This window comes from Excalfactoria chinensis, chromosome 2 (assembly GCF_039878825.1).
Source record: "Excalfactoria chinensis isolate bCotChi1 chromosome 2, bCotChi1.hap2, whole genome shotgun sequence".
In the NCBI taxonomy this organism is placed as follows: Eukaryota; Metazoa; Chordata; class Aves; order Galliformes; family Phasianidae; genus Excalfactoria; species Excalfactoria chinensis.
Window position 1 is genome coordinate 136,131,866 of NC_092826.1, and position 19,847 is coordinate 136,151,712.

Consider the following 19,847-nt stretch of genomic DNA (forward strand, 5'->3'; position numbering starts at 1 on the left):
TCCCATTATTCTAATGTTTAGGATAACACCCCAGATAAGCCCATTGAACAAGGGTGATGAGCTATGATTTTACTCCTCTGTGGTGGATGATAGCAACTCTGGTGAACACACAGATCATGGCACTTGCATGGCATATCCTCAAAGTAGGGATCTGAATGATGGCTTTGAAGGAGGAGAAATGAAACAGAACCTGAGAAGCCAAGAGAAACTAAACACAAACAGATTGGTGAGCACACTAAAGATAGCTTTCCTGATCTTGAGAAAATATCTGTTTTGCTGCACTCATAATTGCTTACATTCTGTTTTATTTCTCATCCAAAGGGCAGCTGCTTGATACAGCATTGGTTGGGAACCAGCTTCTTGCTCTTTAAAGCTGTATTAAATACCCACTGAGGCCATCACAACGAATCTTGGCAATGGCTTCAGTGAGTGCTTAATTGAGAATAAGAGATGAATTTTAAAGACTTAGCATTCCCTAGTTTAAAGGACTTCACATGAAGAAATTTCTATTTGTTTTGCCACCTAAGTGAAAGATGCACGGATCATTAAAGTGCATACTTCCTCAGCATCTGGAATAGTGATCCGCTGTGGCTTCAATGATGTTTATCTACATAGCTTAAGCATGAAAACCGGGATAGTAGATGAACCTTTAGTAACAAGGATCAGTAGGATTCAAGGCTAGAAGAGACAATTTGATTATCTATTTTGTTCTCTTGAACACAGAAGGTAGAAAATGTCATCCACTGATGTGTGCACTGAGCCCAAGGTCTAATGTTTGATTAGACCATCTGTGTCAATTCAAAATCCTTATCAATCCTGTTTGCAGACAGTTCTAACCAGAAGTCCCATCTTGCTTGAGAATTACAGGAGTGAAACAGCAACTTTGAGTCCGCAAATAGAACAATGTGTTATCAAATATTATCTTGTTATTATATTAATTGAGACCTTTGTCCCTTGGCATAGGAAGAAGAGGAAAGGCAGTGCTTACTTGGACTGCAGGTAGTAAAACTGGATTCTCCTGGGATAATTTACAGGATGCCATAGAATGCTGAGGAGTGGAGTGAATGTATTGACCTGGCACTGTTGAGGCCTGCTCTGCCCAATGCACTACAATGAATATGTTTTTGAATATTCCTCCCTGGTACTATTTGGTTTTAAATGAAATTAAAAGAAAAAAAGAAAGAAAGAAAAAAGAAAAAAGAAAAAGAAAAGAAAAAAAAAGAAAAAACAAAGGAAAAAGGAAGAGACAGAGAAAAACCAAGAAGAAAAGATCAGAGAAACACATTGGCACAGAGCTCACCACTTTTTCTGGCAGGGGGGCAGGGAGGTAATCCCTTTCCTCAAAGATTTTGGGGAGAAAAAAACCCTGCTGTGCTTGCTAAAATTCCCTTCCAGCTCCCATTGTCAGTGTTAATTGGTGATAGCCCCCATCCCACAGAAGCACCATGGAGGTAAAATGAAAGGAAATATGTAAGGGAGTATGTGTGAGTAAGAGGCTGCTGTATCATGTGAATGAGGAGAACAACAATACCCAAGAATAAGCTAATATATATAAATGAAAATATCAGCTTGATCCTTTGCTGGACTTTTTGATGCTTTGAAAATTCACGTTAATTCCAGCTGCGTGGGTCCCTTTATTAATTAAATGGTCAAGGGAAGCTCCATGTGCAGTAGCAGCTCTGCTAGCAAACGATGAAAGCACCATGTTGACATCCTTATTCTAAGCTCCACAGTCACCTTCAGGGCCCGCATTCAGGGTGAATTACTTTGGCTCCAGTGAACTTAAAGAATCCCAGGCTTCTCTCAATAGATTTTAAATCCTTCAGTGCTGTTCCCCTAAGAAATGAGAAGGTCTCTTGCTGACACCCTTCTTGATGTTCCTGATAGTAAAAAAAACACAACCCAAAACTTTAGAGCCAAGTAGGTAGATCTAATTATTTCAAAGGGTTCCCAGCTGCACTGCTTGTTAGCTTTCCTCTTCATCATCTATTTAATTAGAAAAGGCCTTTGTTTTATTTATTTTTACACAGTATGTGGTAGAATTTTATTTTAGACTCCTAATAGCTTGTACTTTTCCTGTGTGCTGGTGATTGCAGCACTCATTCCTCCTGTGCTTTGGTCCTGGGTAGGGTTTGATACCAGGTGTTCTCACTTCTGTGGATGGCTACACAAGCACAGGTGGCTTTGGTGATGTAAGATTTGCTTTATGGCTGCTGACAACGGATGCTCAGGGCAGTTTTCTTCTCTCAGGGTGCAGGTTGGACCTAAATATAAAATATATGTTGGTCTTTGCTATTTCGTTCTTAGTCTAAAAGCTGTTTATGATCATTACATAGCCTTTGTTCTTTGTCACTTCAGTGTGCAATGTCTCTTGGTGATTGTGTAAGCAGACTTTGGAGGTTTGCTGAAGAAGAGGAGGGAAGACTGTGTGGTTCAGACACAGGAATATCCTAGGGCCCTGCATCTCTGGCTCATCAGGATGACAGCGTAAGTCCTTTTTCTTTCTGCTTGTTTTTCTCTGTGTTGTTGGGTCTGGTGGCTTTTCTTCACTGTCTTTTCCGTGGCCTAGGAGTCCAGCCAATTCTCTCTGTAGATAAAGCAATGTGCTGTTGGAACATTGGTTGACTTTGGTCTTAGGGGGCTTTTCTGCCCTTCTTGAGGTGTGCTATGCGTTGTGTATTTTAACTGAAGCTTGTGATCCTCCTATGTGTCAGTGGAGGAAGTTCCTAATAGCTCCACTGATTCTAGTTTAGATTTCAGACCCTTCTAGAAGTCTTTTTTTAATGCCATCTAATTAAATGCTGAATTTAGCTTGTGAGAGTAAGGACAATGGAAATAAGATAAACCTTCATGCATGAAGAAGAAATAATGCTTCAACTGTGGGAGCTGTGAGGACAGCTGTGTTAGGGACAAGCTCTGATGTAGCCACATGTGAGGAGAGCTTCCATGGGGACAAACTCTTATATCTGGCTCCTTCTGGCAGCATGTGGCACATCAGACCTAGTCCTGACTTGCTCAGCTTCTGAGTCCCAATGTACAAACTTAGGTGTAGGATGTTGGTCTTCTCCTATGTGTTATGATAGATTTTGATCCTTAAGCCTTAAAAAAGAAGACATGGGCTGCTTGAGGGTTGGATATCGTAATTCTATAATGATTAGACAGTGCTGAGCTTTTTCTGGTTTAATTCAATGTTATTTTACACTATCCTATTGTGGTTCATCTTCTGAGGTTTGAATCAGTAATCTAATAACATGCTTCAATGGCTAAGTCAATTCCTCCCCTTGGATTTTTTTCCTTTCTCTTCTGATATTAATAGCAATAGGGCAGGTAAAGGCACTGGATTAACAATTAGGCCTGGTGGCTGTCCAGAGCGATAATGGCTTTTTCCCAAGCCAACACATGCTGCTTGCTGCATGGCATAATGTGCCAGGGGTCCAGAGGGTAGAGCCAGCTCTTAAGCTGCTTGTCAACCTGGGGTGGTGTTAGAGCATCATATGTTTCAGAAAGAGAGTGCCCAGCAAGAGCCCTGCATTGCAGAGCAGTAGCTGAGATGCTTCTGCTCTGCCCTTCTGTCACTGTCAGAATGTCACAGCAGTCAGCTGAGCAGGCAAGGCATGTGGGGACATCTCTTCTGTTCTGCCTCACAGATGGGATGTTTACCTCTTTAGTTTTAGGCTATTGCCCTTTGTCCTGTCATTATTAGGTTGTGTAAAAAGTCAGTCCCCTCAACTCCTGGAAGGCTACAATGAGGTCTCCCCAGAGCCTTCTCCAGGCTGATAAAGGTCAGCTTTCCCAACCCTTCCTCATGAGAAAGAATTGCTCCAGCCTACTGAGAATCTTTGTGGCCTCCCCTGGACCTGCTCCAACAGCTTCACATCTTTCTTGAGCTGGAAGGAATATTCCAGATGGGGTCTCACATCTGCCTCTCTGCTCCCCTGTGAGGACTTGTAGGCCACCTCTTCTTCTACAGGAGCAGCTGGTGGGGTATGAAATGCATCCCTTGCGTGCCCATGGTCCAGTCTTGTCCCAGGCCATTATAAACGTGCAAGTGGAAGCTCCTTGTATGACCTAGGTTTCTGGAGCAGCTAAACTGGAGATGTAACATGTTAATGAGGGCTCCTCTGAACTGCTGTTGTACTTCATTGGCAGCCATATGGCCTTCACAGATGCATAAAGCCTGTTGGAAGAGCTCTGAGGGGTCACTTTTAATATTTATCTATGGTGATTCACCATGATGAACTCCTTTGGGAAATGAACAGGGGGACTTGCATTGGTTGAGTGCTATTAGAGATGAGGAATAACAGACTCCACAGAAGTGTACTTTTTTGTGTTCAGAGCTTTGAGAAGACCTGTTGTTGCTTCCCTAGGAAGGACCTGTTTATCCAGTGACAGGGCCTGCCTTCAAGTAATTACCTTGCTTTATATGCTAGTAAGTCTGGTGTTTTTTGCAAGGTGCAAACATTTATTAACGTCACCTGGACCCAGCGTGGCCTGCAAGTAACATGGGGAGCCTGGATGGTGCAAATGTGCAGAAAAATGACCAGCTCAGGGGAGGGAGGAGACTTCCACTATGTGGAACTGCAAGTGTGTGGCTGTGGGCTCCTGTTCCTACACCTCTGCCCATGTCCTGGTCTCTTGCCCTGTGTGGCTGATGACAGAATGCTGAGTAATAGCACGTTCAGCCTGTTCTCAGTGAAAAGACATCTGAAATGAGGCTTGGTTATAAATGTGCTCCGTGTTCTTATGGAGGAAAAAGCACTCAGAACGAAATATGCTTAACAAGGGACACAAAATCAGATGGTTCCAAAAAATGTGTGTATGTTTTCTAATAGCTTTGTGATGAAATGTGCTATTGGGGATGTTTCCAGCTTTTTGCAGAGTTTAAGTATGTGTCACTGTGTTTTGTGTTTTTAATATTATTCTGATCCTGGAGTGTGAGGGAGGCTCATCCTGGCTCAGGGCCCTTTGTGGTTGGTGTTGTACAAACACCCACTTGAAAGACAAAGTGCAGCTGAATCCGGGAGGATAAATGCTAACAAATCCACTGGTAGATTCCTAGTTAGGCCAGCTCTATTTTCTTAAGAGTCTGTCTTAAATGACCTGCAGGCACAGTGCCTGTAAGACAAGTCCTATTGCAGGAGACAAGTTTGCAGAGGGTGGCAGCTGTTGGGTTCTATTTGGAGTTGCTCTTTGGTGTTTCAGCCCCTTCAGTGCCATGGGGTGATGAGAAGAGGAGGCAGTGTGTGTGCACTGCACTGATATGAAGTGCTCCTGTATATGCGCCATGTTTGCTGTGCCTGTTATGGCACATTCTACCTCCCTGAAGGGACAGAGTACAGTTTTCCACTTTGTCACAAATAATAATTATCTCAGCAACAGCCTGTGATGGGAGCTTGCCCTAAGGAGACTGCTCTGGCTGCAGGAGGCTCAGCAAGATGCTCCAGATGATACTCTGTGCTATTTTAGCTGTGCATTTCTTGTGTGTAGCATGAAGGCAGACTCTGGTGCATTTATTCATCACAAAATCCTTGGACTCACTTACAATGGTGTGGATGCTTACACCTTCCCTTTACCTTCTGGCATCGCACTCTGACAGCCCTTCAGTTCAAGCATCTTTGTAATCCCTAATCTCCAAAATTACAGTAGCTCCTCATTGTGTATTAGCCTAACGCTCCAGCATTGCAGTTTTGTGCTTTGTCCCAATGAGTCCCTTAGCATTATAGCAGAAATTCATCATTCACCCTTTACAAAAAAAAAACAAAAAACACACAACCAAGAGAGTGTATTTTATTGAGTTCCAGCCCCAGGCATCTCAAAGCAGGTATGAATCTTTTAAACATAATTTCTTCTTTAACTTGTCCCAGACATGCCATGAATTACTTACATGGTTTGTTAGATGTCCATAAAACAATCCTGAAATTGAAAATGATGATGTGGCCCTAGCAGGAATATGCTCACTAACGTCTGTGGAGAGAAGTTTGTGTGGATCGTATATTATACTGAGAATTACTTTACTTTTCCATCCTGTCTTTTGGGTAAGGTTTTCAGATTGCTTGGCAAAATGCTAATAATTGAGGTTTTTATGATCCCAACAGGTTGTGACTGATGGGCATCCAGCATAACCTACCATTAGTGTTACCATTTATAGCAGAAAATGATTGGGCTAAAGATTAAAGAATTAGGAAAATTGCAATTTGCTGTTTCTGTGGGCTTTAATGACCACAAGAGGTCAGGGCTTCTGTTTTTACATCTCATGTGAAAGAAAAGCCCTGTCAGAGTGCAGCATCTTTAAAGCTACTGTTTGCTGAGCAGTTGGAATTGAATGCTGAAAGAGCCATCTTTGGCCTTTCACCATCCTCGACTGTGTTTTCTGTTTTCCTCCCTTGTGCTGGTAAGTGTCCCACCATGTGAAGGAGCAGCCTCTATTTCTGATCCAGATGAAAATATTCAGGTGAACCCTGTCGTTGTGGTTGATGAAGCTGAGGAAACTGATGGCTGGGCAGAGAGAAGAGATGAGCGTGTTGCTTTTTGGTAACTAAACAGACAATGAAACCAGCCCCCTGGACCTGCCATGTTCTCCAGCCATTTGGCAGTCCTTACTCTGATCAAATAATGATCAAAGTCGAACCTGGGCAGTGTGGGCTATTTCAGTGGCAGTGATGCAAGCAGCCTGGGTTGATTAAGCTGCCAAACTTTGATGGTAACCCAAGGGCAGGATGGCAAAACCAAACAAACAGATTCTTAGGGGCTTATCCAATGCCAATATGTAATAACAAATCCAATAACCAATATGTAACAAGGAATGTTAATTCCTTCTAGGAATGGACCATATGTCATCTTGGAGGTGTACAGGTCGTTTGCGTCTCTATTCCTGCTAGTACAAGGTTCTGTCCTCTCTCTCATGAGAGAGGCAGGTCAGTTCAGGGTAAGTCTGTACTTACAGAGAATGGAGGGAGATATGGCTGTTCCCAAAGTTTTCATCCCAATCACTTACGGGTTGATGGAGGCTTTCCTGAGTTTCACGTGAAGCTGCATGGGGAGAATCCAAATTCAATTGTAGTGAAAGAAGTGAAGCTAACCTCAGAAAGGAGAGATTACTCAAGGGACAGCTCTTGAGGGGGAAAGCACTTAGGGCACTTTCTAATCTGGGAGAGAATTAGACCTAACATTTCAGAGCTGTGAAGGTCTGGAGCAAGGCACAAAGCAGCCCTTTACAGCAGTTACTACCTCTGCCCCTGTGTTATTGCATAAGTTTATTCTGCTGCTTTCTATTCCAGTCTTTCATATGTCATCGGTGATGATGGTAATGGTTTTGCTTTTCCAGTCTACATTACAGCATGCCCTCCCTGGGAGCCCTGGTGGGAACTGTCCTGACCTAGGAGCATTGGGTCCATTAATGCCAATGAACTCAGCAAGGTGGAATTTCTGAAACTAAGGCTGGATGAATGTATACATTCTGTGGTGTATCAGGAATAATATGCATGGACATAGCTGTGACAGGAACTTTGCCATGAGCTTATTCGTGTTACGCCAGGATAGTCATTTACTATCAGCCTCTTTCTTCCAGAGCACTGCAACATCACTCCTATTGGGTTTCTGTTTTTGCTTTAAAGTGTGTGTCAAGCCCCGGGGACATGATTGTTTTGTAAAGATGAAACTAGCTGCCTCTGCTCCTGAGACCAGAGTCAGAGTGTGAATTCCAAAGGACCTGATGAAGTCTGAAGTGGGCAAAACAGATAAAATACCAACACTGGTTTCTTCAGTAAGCTGTGCAAAAAGAGCTTCAGAGGCAGAAAGGCCTCCTAAGTGCTTAAGATAATGTCTAACAAGAATATTAGATGTCAGACAAAATAGCATCTATGCATCTTAAGGAAAAGCATTGATGTTTCCTTAGCTCATTGGATATTTATCAAAGCATAACCTGTAGGTTAGCCTACAAAGCAGCAGAACACAAAGACTCTGTGTTCTGATCTTTCAAGGGGGAAGGTTAAACAAAGGACATTGAAATATGCTATGTCAGAAGATCTTTGTTTCTAGACATCAGTGGAATAAAGGATATAAAATAGCCTTTCCACTTCCTTCTTTGTCCTTGCCCATGGGTGTTTTAAAAAAAGGAGAAAACCCACCAGATTAAGAAGTGAAAACAAGTGATATCTGTTGATGCAGTTTGGTTTTCCATATGTGCATCACCTGGAATGTGAACTACTCATATGTAAGCTGTGACCCACTCCACTCAGATTTCAGAGTATTTGCTGACATGGGTCTAGGATTCTCCAAGATGAACTTGTTTGCTCAGGGAATAATGTGAGCTGAGTTGTATCAAAGAATGAAAACTATTTATTGAATTCATTTCATAAGTGGGACAGATACAATGTATTGAAGGATTTTTACTGTTTTTCCATAGGACTGAGTAAGTCAGTGAAGTCTCATGAGTTCTGTCGGTATAAGTGTCACATAATGGCATTGCTGAAACTGGGAGCTCTTTCTTTTGTGCCACAAAATAAAGCCACTGCAGAGAACTGGACTGAGGTAAAAGGATTATCAGATATATATTTTTTGAAGTCTTTGTTTCACAGGAGGGCCATCATCCAAGGTAAACTCTTACATGATTCTTTTCTCTTAATCCTTCCCTATGAAATTTGGTGGCTAAGATCCTCCTTGTAAATCAGCACGCTGAGTGCACAGCCCTTCCAAAATTCCAACTAAGGCTTCCTTGACCGTGCTATCAAGGGAAATATTTGTTCTTTCCAGAGAAACTCCAGAGTGCTTCTGATCCTTGAGCACATGTGCTGTATTTCACATATATGGATTTTATCCCTTGGATAGCAACTGCTTCATGTTAAGATACTCCCGTAGATGCAAGGCATGCTCTGGTATCAGCCCATTCCTCAAGTTGATGCCAGATACTCTACAGGGTAATCTGTTGGTGTGCTCTCACATTTCACAAGGCTCAGTGTCATCACCAGAATAAGCAGCTCCAAGTGTGTCTGTGCGGGGTGGTTTGCATGCTGAGATGCTAGTAGTGGACAGGTGGTGCGTGCTGAATTAGTCCTGTATGCATGAACCACTTACCTCATACTGACTGCTTTTCTGCAAAGCTGTTGTGGGTGACAATAAGCTGGGCTTGGTGTTTCACTAGGCTGCTTTAAAACCTGCTCTGTGACTGTTTAAAACCCATATAGTTCATCTCTCATTGCTTTTCAGGCCAAGAATATACTATTCTGTGCTGTTGGTAAAATCTGCCTAATGATGTTACAGGTTTAAAAACCTGAGAAGTTAAAAATGGCCTTGTTTTTTTCCCAAACATGTGTTAGGTGGCTTTTTTGTTACCTGTGGGTGTCATGTCGTAGGAAGCAACTTTCTTCTCTAATGGCTAATACTGATGAGGTGGTCATCTGATCTGATGGTGATAGTTATTGAGAATCCATAACGTGAAATTAAATGGGTCAATCTATGTATTTCAATGATAGACATAAAAATTCATGAAGGTTGGGCAACTGCAGCTGGAAATTATGCATTTTACCTTTTGCCACTGGGGTGAGGTGGTGGAAACGTTGGTCAGGCACTGGAATGTACACCCCAGGGAGGTGGTGAAGTCGCCGACCATAGGGGTGTTTAAGAAACATTTGGATGTTGTGTTGAGGGATATGATTTAGCTGGGAAGTATTGGTGATGGTTGGACTGGATGATCTTCTAGGTCTTTTCCAACCTTGATAATTCTGTGTTTCTGTGAACATAATCAACGTTCAGAAGAGAATAAAAGGGTTTAGCATGTGAGTTTGGACCATGGGGACAGTTCTGCGTGAAGTTATGATGCTTTACTTTTAATGTTAATTACTTGAAAAATTTTCTCTACAGGAGTTTTCCATTCCATAGAAACAGCCAGGATAAATTCTCCATAAATAAAGGAGCATTTCAAAGTGAGCAGCAGAGTCACAAAATTTGGCCCTGGGTTTCAGGTTATGCACCTAAACTTCAAATAGCTGGGTTCTTTGTGAGCTCCTGGGGGCTTCCTATGACCACAGAGCAGTTACCTAAGACTGCAGCTCCCATTTATAAACCAAAGGAACAAAGAAATTTAAATACATTATTACAAACCCCAATTTATTATAATGCCATTTTTCAGGAGCTCTTTTTTATCTGTTGCTATCACAGCAAACCTGCTTGAAGATTGAGTTGGATTCAGCAGATGTTCCATCTGTTGTGTTTTTTTTGTATTGCATTGTAGTATTTCCATTTTTTTTACGGTTTTCTTTTAAAAATATAATTTAAATATTGGCTATGTGAGGCAATTTCTATCCCTGTTTGTCCCTCACAGACGCAATGAGAATCCATGGGAACCAAAACAGTGGACTGTTGTCATGCCCAGTTGGGATGAACCTCATCTACATGTTAATATAAGGAATGTTAATGCAAAGCACAGCATGTGGAAAAGGTTTTCTCCGAAGTCTCAATTCCTAGACAGGAAGGAGGGCTTTACTTTTAATGAGTAGGATGAGCTCCTGTGTGTTGTGCTTGGGTGACCTGGGGCAGAGCAAGGCAGCCCTGTTGTGATGTTGGCTGGAATCAGGGGACGTGATCTTCACAGGGTGTGTGAGCTTGATTCATTTCTAAATGAAGAAAAGTAGTAGTGTGCCTGTTTGTGAATGTAACCTGGGCCAGGGGGTGTGCATGAGGAAAATGTCTATGTCCTGTCAGCAGGTTGTAGCACAGGGCAGAAACAAAATTTAGTTCTAAACCAGAGTTATACTCACTTGGCAACAGCACAGTTCAGTGCTGTTTTCTTTACTTTCTGCTATCAATGACTCTGGCTGTCTTTACAGGCAACATAAACTCTCCCTATGTACGGAGCAGCCCAGTGCCAGAGGAGCAGAGCTGTGAAAGGTGATTTCTTGTGCAGAAGCCCAGGAAACTACAATTCATTTGTGGATTTTTAACCTAGAATCACTCCTATAGATTTATTTGTATGCAGACTTTACTAGATGTGCTCCCAAAGAGTTTCTTCTGTAGCTCTTCACTTGAGAAGGAATCCTGTTCAAGTGCTTTGAGCCTGTACCAAAGTAGCATGAGCAAGATCTGATGAGGGGCTTTGCAGCTCCAGCCTAAAATGAATGTGTTGATGTGCCTCAGGCACCTCGAAGCAGAGCACAGTGATCCTTAAATGTACAGCATTGAGTCCTTGAAGTCAATTGCCTGAGTACAGCTTCAGTGCTGGAGTTAGTAGAGACTTGCCTTGTCCTGGGGCAGGAGCAGATGGCTCAGAGAGGTGGTGGATGCCCCATCCTTGGAGACACTCAAGATCAGGCTGGATGGGGCTCTGAGAACCTCATGGAGCTGTGAGTGTCAGGGGATTGGTCTAGCTGATATTTAAGGGTACCTTCCAACTTAAACACTTCTATATGTTTCTAATCCAAACGGGTTGTTCCTTCATACGCTCGAGGCAGTGACATGCAAAAAGTTTATTGCAGTGAAGACTCTGTTTAAACAATCATTTATCTGAGTCCCACAGGAGTCTGTTGTAGCAAGAAGCTCTTTTGCTGACTCTGGAGCATGTATCACCTTTTCCTCTATGTACAGGCAGTGTTCGGTACTCTGAGGCTCATGTCTCAGCTGAGCCCTTATGTATGGCTGTGATTAAAGCAGTTTGGGGCAAAGGGTGGCTTGTGGTGTTAAGCCAGAGACCACAAATAATACAAACAAGATGCCAAGTGAGGTCTGGTTTGAATTCTCGGATAATACTTCCTTGTGGCTAATTTAGAAGGACTGAAATGTAGAGTTTCCGTGGTCAGTTCTGCCGCTGGGATCCTGTAACATATGCGTCCTTGCAGAGGCAGGAGGAAATAAGTCACAGCATCAAGTCCTCTTTCACAAGCCAGATCCTGGGATGCTTATTTAGAAAAGCCTCCTGTTGACTTCTGTAGTATGAATGCACAACATCTGCAGGAATGTAACCCAGAAGTGTGACCCAATAAATGCTTCTTCTTCAGCCATCAATCTGTTTTGCATCATGTCGTTCTCTCAACTGTTAATCCAGATGTTATTTGCATCAGTACAGTAACATTAAACGCTTGTACAAGCAGTGTTAATAGCATCAATAACAATAGTAAACATAAATAGCAGAAGCACTGATAGTAATACTTCCAAAGCAGCTTGTAATTGTAACAACCTGTCATTCCTTTGCTAACTCGTGCTGACTCAAGATTAAATTGCTCTATGTGTGGAAAGGAACCCATCTGTGCCAAGACTGTTTTCTTCCCTTTGTATTTTGTTTGTTTGCTTACACCAAGCAGCTGAGAAAATGTCATCATGCTTTACCCTCTTTGTTGTTACCCTGGTTCTGACTAGAGTGTTTCACAGGCATTCCTGGTAATGGCATATAGAGAAGGAATGCTATAGGAAAGGAGCAGCCACAAGTCCTCCTTAACTGATCAGTGTCTGAATGGTGGTGAGCCTGCGTGGACTTTGGTGGGTTCACCTCCGATTAGGAAAAATGTCTTCTCAGAGTGGTGATGCATTAGCATGGCTGCCTGGGGAGGTGGTGGGATCACCATCCCTGGAGATGTGGCACTGAGGGATGTGGTCAGTGGGCATGGTGGGGGTGGGCTGACAGTTGGACCTGGGCATTGTGATGGTCTTTTCCAACATGAATGATTCTGTGATTCTACAATTCTCTTTTATGAGAATAGAATGGATATTATTTCAAGTGCTTAGAACTCAGAGAAAACAGGATTTTCCTGCATTCCTTGTAGAACTTCTATATAGCTCAATTTGTTATAAAGCAAGCTAAGAATAATTCCTATATGATGGGAATTTGGTATGTCTTTTGCTGTCTATGTGGCTTGTCACAGATCGGCGAATACGTCTGAATGCCTTCATTGTACTGTGGATCAAGCCTTAGGTCATTAAGGAGTTGAACAGTTATCACTCTGTAACTTTGATACTAGAAAGGATTCAAGTATAACATGTCTGGAGGCAGATCTGAGAATGCATCTGTGGTGTCCTGTGGTGTTTTTTTTTTTTAATCATTTTTATTTCAATTATTGACTTGTCTCTATACTGAATGAATAGCTCTGCTGGACTATATTCCCCACTTGGTGTAGTCAGAATTTGTTCTCTCCTGAACTTCCAAGGGGAGCCAATGACCTTTGGACTCTTATCCACAGCAGCAGCTTTAATGGAGACTGGGTTTTCTACTCATGTTGTCATGAGACCATGAATGGAACAAGAGGATGGTCACTGTAGAATTTTCACTGTGGTCATAGAATTTCTCATACTGGAAAAGACCTTAAAGATCATAAAGTCCAACCACAACCTAACCATGTTACCCTAACTCTAATAACCCTCCACTAAGTCATGTCCCTGAACACCACATCCAAATGGTTTTTCAACACATCTGGGGATGGTGACTCAAATAGCTGCCTGGGGAACTCATTCCAGTGCTTAACAACCCTTTCTGTAAAGAAGTGTTTCTTGATATCCAACCTAAACTTGTAAAATGGAGACAACTAAATTCAGTGACATGAAAGGGATGCTGTGAAATGTGGATCACTGACACTTAGTGTCTGACAAACCTTGTAGCTGCAATTTCAGGTGTCACCATGTTTGAGTGTCTCTCCTGACCAGTGAAAGTAGATTTAGGTTAAAATGCTGGCACGTGAACTGAAAGGCAGGTGCGGAGGGAGCATCTTCACCTGGGTAGCAACAGGGTGGGCACTTGTGCATCTCTAAAAACTGCTGCCTCAACAGAATTCAGTAAGGACTATTTCCTGTTGTCCTTAATAGGTTAGCATTGATAGAAAACAAAACAAACAAAAAACACCCTAAAGCTTATCTGCAGAAAAGCACTGAGTCAAGAAAAGAATATGTATCTGTGTGTTACTTTTTGTGGTAACTTCACCTTGAGAACCAATGTTGAAGTCACTGTTAGCTACGATCTCATGAGTTTTCTATTTGATTGTGTCATATAAGTTACAAACAGAATTGTAAAATGAACAGTAAAAAGCTAAGCCTAGGATACTGTCTTTTAAGAATTTAAACCACTGTGATTTCATGGATGCTGTGTTGCTGGATTTAAATCGTTGGCCAGATCCTAGATAGTTTGCCTAGAGGCTGGCATCCCCAATGCCTTGCTTCTTCCATACCTCCTGTCTTTGCATGTTTTTAGGCAGCTGGTGTGGAAATAACTCCATATGTTTCAGAACAAATGAATGATTTTGTAATCGGATGTTGCTTTGAGGTGTTGGAGTCAAAGGTGTTCATCTGGTGTGGGTTATGGAAGAGGTCAAACGAAAAGGTCATTGTAATGATGCCTTCTGGCATTTAAGAAAAACTGTTAACATGTGCATTTTTGGGATCTTGGAAGATTTCACACGGTGAACTGTAATAAAACAAATTTGAACTTAAATCAAAAAGGAATTGAAAGTCAAGAATCTTGGTATGAATTATATCTTGTCACAATTCTTGCTCTCTGTAGGTGCACCTCTGGAGATGAATTTCTAAAGAAATGAAACCTGGGCTTGGTAGGACTCTCCAGAATATGAAATAGAGTTTCAAAAGGCTGAGGAAGACCCTTCTTTGTATTTTAACTGTACTTGACAAGATTCAAATGTTTACTTGAATCTTATCTGATCTACAGAAACCTCTGAGTATGCGAAATTAGGGTCCAATTTTCAGGTAACAAAATTCTTCTGTAAAATTGCAGTATTTCTGATGTGTCCTAAAATAACGGCAGTGTAATCTGCTGCAGTGTATTCATCCCACTCCCTTTTCATCATGGAAGGATTACAGAAGAAAAATGTAGAAATAGAAAAAGTTTATATATATATATATTTCCTTAAAGAATGTCTCCATCTGTGGCAAATACTGTATTTTCATTTCTCAGTTTCAGAGCGTTTCCATTCTCTCTGGACAATTGTGGCCAATTTCTCCTGTGGCAGAGGTGGTGTCAGGCTCTCTTTTGCCAAGAACTGAGCCAGTCCAAAGTGCTCTGTATTTGATGTGGGATGAAAGCTTAGGCTTGAGCTCACATCTCATAGAATGGCTTACGTTGGAAGGGACCTTAAAGATCATCTAGTTTCAACCCCCTGCCATGGGCTGGTTGCCACACACCAGGTCAGGCTGCTCAGGGCCCCATCCAATCTGACCTTGAGCCCTTCCAGGGCCAGGGCATCCACAGCAACCTGACTTGGCAATCCATGATGTGGCTGCTTTTTCCTGTATCTGATCCCTAAATCCTCGTTTATTCCATGGTTTATCTTCATTCTTGGCACTCTGGCTTATGCTTCAGGGGGTGAAATTTTTGAGGTATTTGGCCCTTGTAGGTGCAGTTTCATATTTGAAACATTTCAGAATATATATATATATATGTATTTAATGCCATTGAAGCCCAAGCCCACTACTTCAACATCTCTTCTGAAATGGGATGTGGGGTGGCCATAGGCTCTGAGCCATGGCTTTGTGCCCAAAAATCTCATCCATTTAACTTCACCCTGCACATTTCCATCACAGCAGCGCTCTTCCTCACTGAACATCTCTCAAGCATTGAGGACAAAGTCCTCCATGGTTTAGTGGGCATGGTGGTAATGTGTTGACTGTTGGACTAAATAATTTTAGTGCTGTTTTCCAACCTTCATGATTCTTCTTCCTAACTGGAAGGTTTGCCCTGTGCAAAGGGTTACTCACCTTTCTTTGTCATCTGTTAGGACTCTTCTTTGCTCTTAAGGGATGCTCTGGGAGCAAAGAGCATATTGCCTTTCTGTTTGTGTACTGCTCTTACGATGTATGTATGCTTTTGGTCTCCAAGCTATTAAAAATAGTGATTTTTATTTTTAAGGTTACTTCATCCACCTGCATCGCAGTGGAACTGAGTTAACAATTTTTTTGTAGACTCTTTGCTTAAAAAATATGCTATATAAGCACAGCAAGCCCCGTGTGTGCCTCTATAGACCACATGAGAGCACCACTGGAATTTCAAATGCAGTGATTAGAGGGAAGAACCAAGCCCTCAGTAGTCACTTGGTAGGACCCGAGTGTTAGTGTCTTCTGAAAAAGGCACCCTTTCCGGATACAGCATCTCCATTGCATACCACAAGTGCTGTTCATTTCATCCTTTCTGTAAACAGCACAAAACCTGAGCTGGGATCTGAGGGTTTGCATTGCATGGAATTAAAAGAATTTTCTTCGTTACTGCTCGGTAACAAAGCATCACTGTTTCTGGCCCCACTAGAAGGAGGTTTCACTGTACATCCTCCTGGGAAATTCCTCTTGGCTGGCAGTCAGGCGTTGTGAGTGCCACTGCGAGATGCTGCAATTACTCTACTTGTGTTTCTTTGCATTTCAAGCTGCTGTCTCAGTGTCAGCCTGTGCGCATTAAACATGACAGGGCTCCGTAGGCTCCTCTGTGATATCGCTATCTCTCTGACAAAAGCAGATCCCAGGGACACAGTGAGAGAGGAAATTTTGTGCTTTTTCTGCCCCTCTGCTGTTAGCTGGTGGAGATGGGGATGCAGTCTTGAATCTGAAGCCAGTTAAAAATGCACCAAAGCTCTGAGTGTAACTACACAAAACATTAACCAAAAAACCAGGAGCATTTCTCAGGAAGGAACTGTGTGTGCTGTGGATTTTTTACTTTTTATTTTTTAAATTAGATTAAAGAATGAGAATGAAGCAGTGTGATTCAAAGTGGTCACACAATAATAATAATAAATAATAAATAAAAGCTGCTCCGAAATCCTTTAATTGGAAATAAAAATCAGCTTTTGCTAAGCGACCTGGAGAGAGGGTACAAAGGGAGGGGCGGAAGCATGGATTTGGAGCCCCTTTGAATGATCTATTATGCTGAAACTGCTTTTATCTTTTGTTTGGTGCAGTTGTTGAATGCAAAGTTGGCTTCATCTGCGTGACATGTGTGGCAGACGCCTCTTTGGTCTGTGCATCCTACGGGGTGCAAAGGACCAGCTGGCTCAGCACATTCCTCCCAGCATTATTTGCTGCTTATCTTACTGCCGTGTGCAGGGATTCTTTGACATCCATGGGAGAGATGAGCTTGCATGGGATGATGGAGGCTGGGCAGGAGGGGATGGGGAAGGAAAGCTACCCGAGGTAATTCTCACTATGCTGCACCCCAGTATGGTCTATGGTGATGCTTTTCCCAGGTGTCCCATTCCATGAATACACAAACTCCTGCTTTATCCAGTGGCAAACGCAAAGCCACCTGCACACAAGGTGCTTTTGTTAGGCAAGTTTTCTGAATGCAGGTGCCAGCACCTCCTACAGCCTCACCCCATATTGCTTAGCAGAAATGAAGCCTTTTTTTACACAGTTTCTGACAAACTCCTTGTTAATTATTGTTGTCACTCCATTTTAACTGCAGGAGGCAGTGGGAGGCTTTATCCATTGTATGATGGGTAACCAAGCTTTTAGGAAATGTGTGACCTAGTCATTAATGCCATCTTGGGTTATGGTTGATGGATATTCTTTTTTTCTTCCTACAAGCTTTAATCATAGAACTGTTTAGGTTGGAAGAAACCCTTAAAAGCCCTCTAGTTCAGTTCCCGCACAGTGAACAGAGGCACATACAGCTCCATCAGGTTAATAACCCTCCTGTCTGATGCAGGAAAATCTGAGCCACCTTGAGTACCATCCTGTGGATTGACTGCCCCCATGATGCTGGGCTATATAAAACACAATTCTGTCCAGCTATGGAGGTGATAAATGTGAAGGTCATTCTAACCAAGCTGATAAAAATACTTGTGTTTAAACCCTTTGGAAAACTCCAAAAGAAAAGTGATCCTGTTCCAAGAGGGGTCTGGAATGGGACATTCACAGACGGCACGTGGTGTATTTTTCATTTCCGATCTGCGCCTGTAATAACTTTTGTGGCTGAAAGAGAAGTACATGACTTACCATAAAGGTGCTACAGCCAGAAAGAAAAAAAAACAACAACACATATATTCTAATTTATGGTGATTTAAACACACCGTACCTGCACTGCCATTTGAAAACCATGACTGTAAAGGAACGATAACATGGAAAACGTGGGGAGGAATTTATTAAAGGCCAAGCCACTTTAGCAAAGCCAAGATCTGAGCTGCCTGAAATGTAATGTGGTGCTTATAAACTAAAGGCATAAGTTATTAACTTAACATAAATGATTTCAGATTTGCGTTCAATGGACTTGGTAATTATACCAAGGAATTTAAGCTGACCTCATCAAGCCTGCTTTCTCTTTTAAAATGTATTTCTGTGTCAATTAAAATGCCTGAGTATAAAAAGCAAAGTTTTTATAGGCCCAGCCATACAAATTCATTATTGCGCTATTATATACTTGGCAGTCTACAAATATGCCAGTGATTAACTTCGTGTGCATTATAGCTGCCAGTGTTGCAGCATTTCAGATAAGTGTGGCTATTGTCTGCACTCAGCTGACTGGAATCGCTATGGATATAGCCCTTGGATATCCTGGAGAAAGCAAGTCCTTTCTGATTGATAGTGGCTGTCTATGAGACGAAGCTCATATTGGATCCAGAAGCGTTACAGTCAAGCACAGATAACTGTTCCTGGAAAACAGCTGGAGAGGCTAGTTTTCTGCAGGGTGCCACACAGAGGTGGCAAATTCCTGTTTGGGTCCAGTTCTCGATTCTGCCCATGTGTGGCTTGATGGCCTTGGTCAACTGCTTCTCTACATTATTGCTTTTTCATCTCATTTGTATGTCTGCTTTACACTGTAAATTTTACGGGGCAAGGGCTGTTTTATGAGTGGCTGTTACTATGTTATTGTATAAATATTATCAACTAAGCTGAAATTTTTCTAACACTTGCTCCTCTGTCTTATTTCTATGATTGCAGCAGTGGTGGGGAGACATTGCAGTTCACCACTGGATACCAAAACCCAGAGGAAAATACACCATCCTGGCATAGAAGTGATGAGGAAGGCCAAGAGAAGTTAACCAATGTGCCCAGGGGACACCTGGGAGGAGTGCAGCAGAGCAGGCTATACCCCAGACCTTCTGCTTTGCACTGCAGCTGTAGACTTATCCTTTTCCCCTATACCTTCCAACTTGTTTAGTTAAAAAATACAATAATATCTATCCCTCCTGGTAAATATTTCAAAATACTTAATATAAAACTCAATAAAGTGATAATGTCAATGGAGCAGGAAACTATTTTGTCAGGGTAATGGTCTCTTTCTGTCAGATAAATGCTGAAGCAAAGTCTTGAGTTGTAATGGTAACAGACATCAGGGCAGGCCCGGGGGAGAACTGCTTGGTGCTCTGGCAGTATTTTTTAGATTGTGCTTTTTGTGTTAGCATTTGAGAGACTGTTTTCTGGAGGTGCGGAGTGGCCATGTTCCGTACGGGAGGTGGTGATACCCAGTGCTTAGAAAAATCAGCCATCTGAAGGTAAATCCTGCCAACCATGGCTGTGACTGGAGGTAAGAGCTCCCCAGCCTGGCATGTTGGTTTTGGAATGAAAAAATATAGGGATTTTCCTCTGCTGTTTTTCACCTTTGGGAGTAGCTCAGTGTTTCATGGGTTCTGGCTGGAGCTGTGGGGGAGGTTAACTTCAGCTTCAGTGTCTTGAAAGGCAAATCTCTTCTTGCATATAGCAGTAATGGAGGATACCTAAAATGCAGACACAGTAATCTGGGGCAGCTTTAGGTTGAGATTCTCAAACTTGGTAACCTCATTACCTCTACAGGTCATGGCTGCTCGCTCCAAACTTTCCCCCTGGGACTGAGTGCATCTTTATCCTGCAGGTACATCATCTGGGAAGCCAGACCTAGTGAAACCACCTTATCTTCGTGTCCATGTCTATGCTTCATGTTTATGTGTAAGCTTCAGCCACCA

The 19,847-nt window shown here is 42.3% G+C and overlaps 1 long non-coding RNA gene across 2 annotated transcripts; it reads left to right on the plus strand.

Moving 5' to 3' along the window:
• The first annotated feature begins 2,220 nt into the window (after positions 1-2,220).
• LOC140249223 (uncharacterized) lies at positions 2,221-19,036 on the plus strand. 2 transcript variants are annotated; one of them, XR_011902966.1, is made up of 3 exons: positions 2,221-2,257; positions 2,359-2,487; positions 18,847-19,036. It is a non-coding gene; the product is annotated as an uncharacterized lncRNA (long non-coding RNA). The 2 variants fall into 2 exon arrangements; XR_011902967.1 differs by lacking the exon at positions 18,847-19,036 and adding an exon at positions 6,820-6,884.
• Positions 19,037-19,847: the final 811 nt, after the last annotated feature.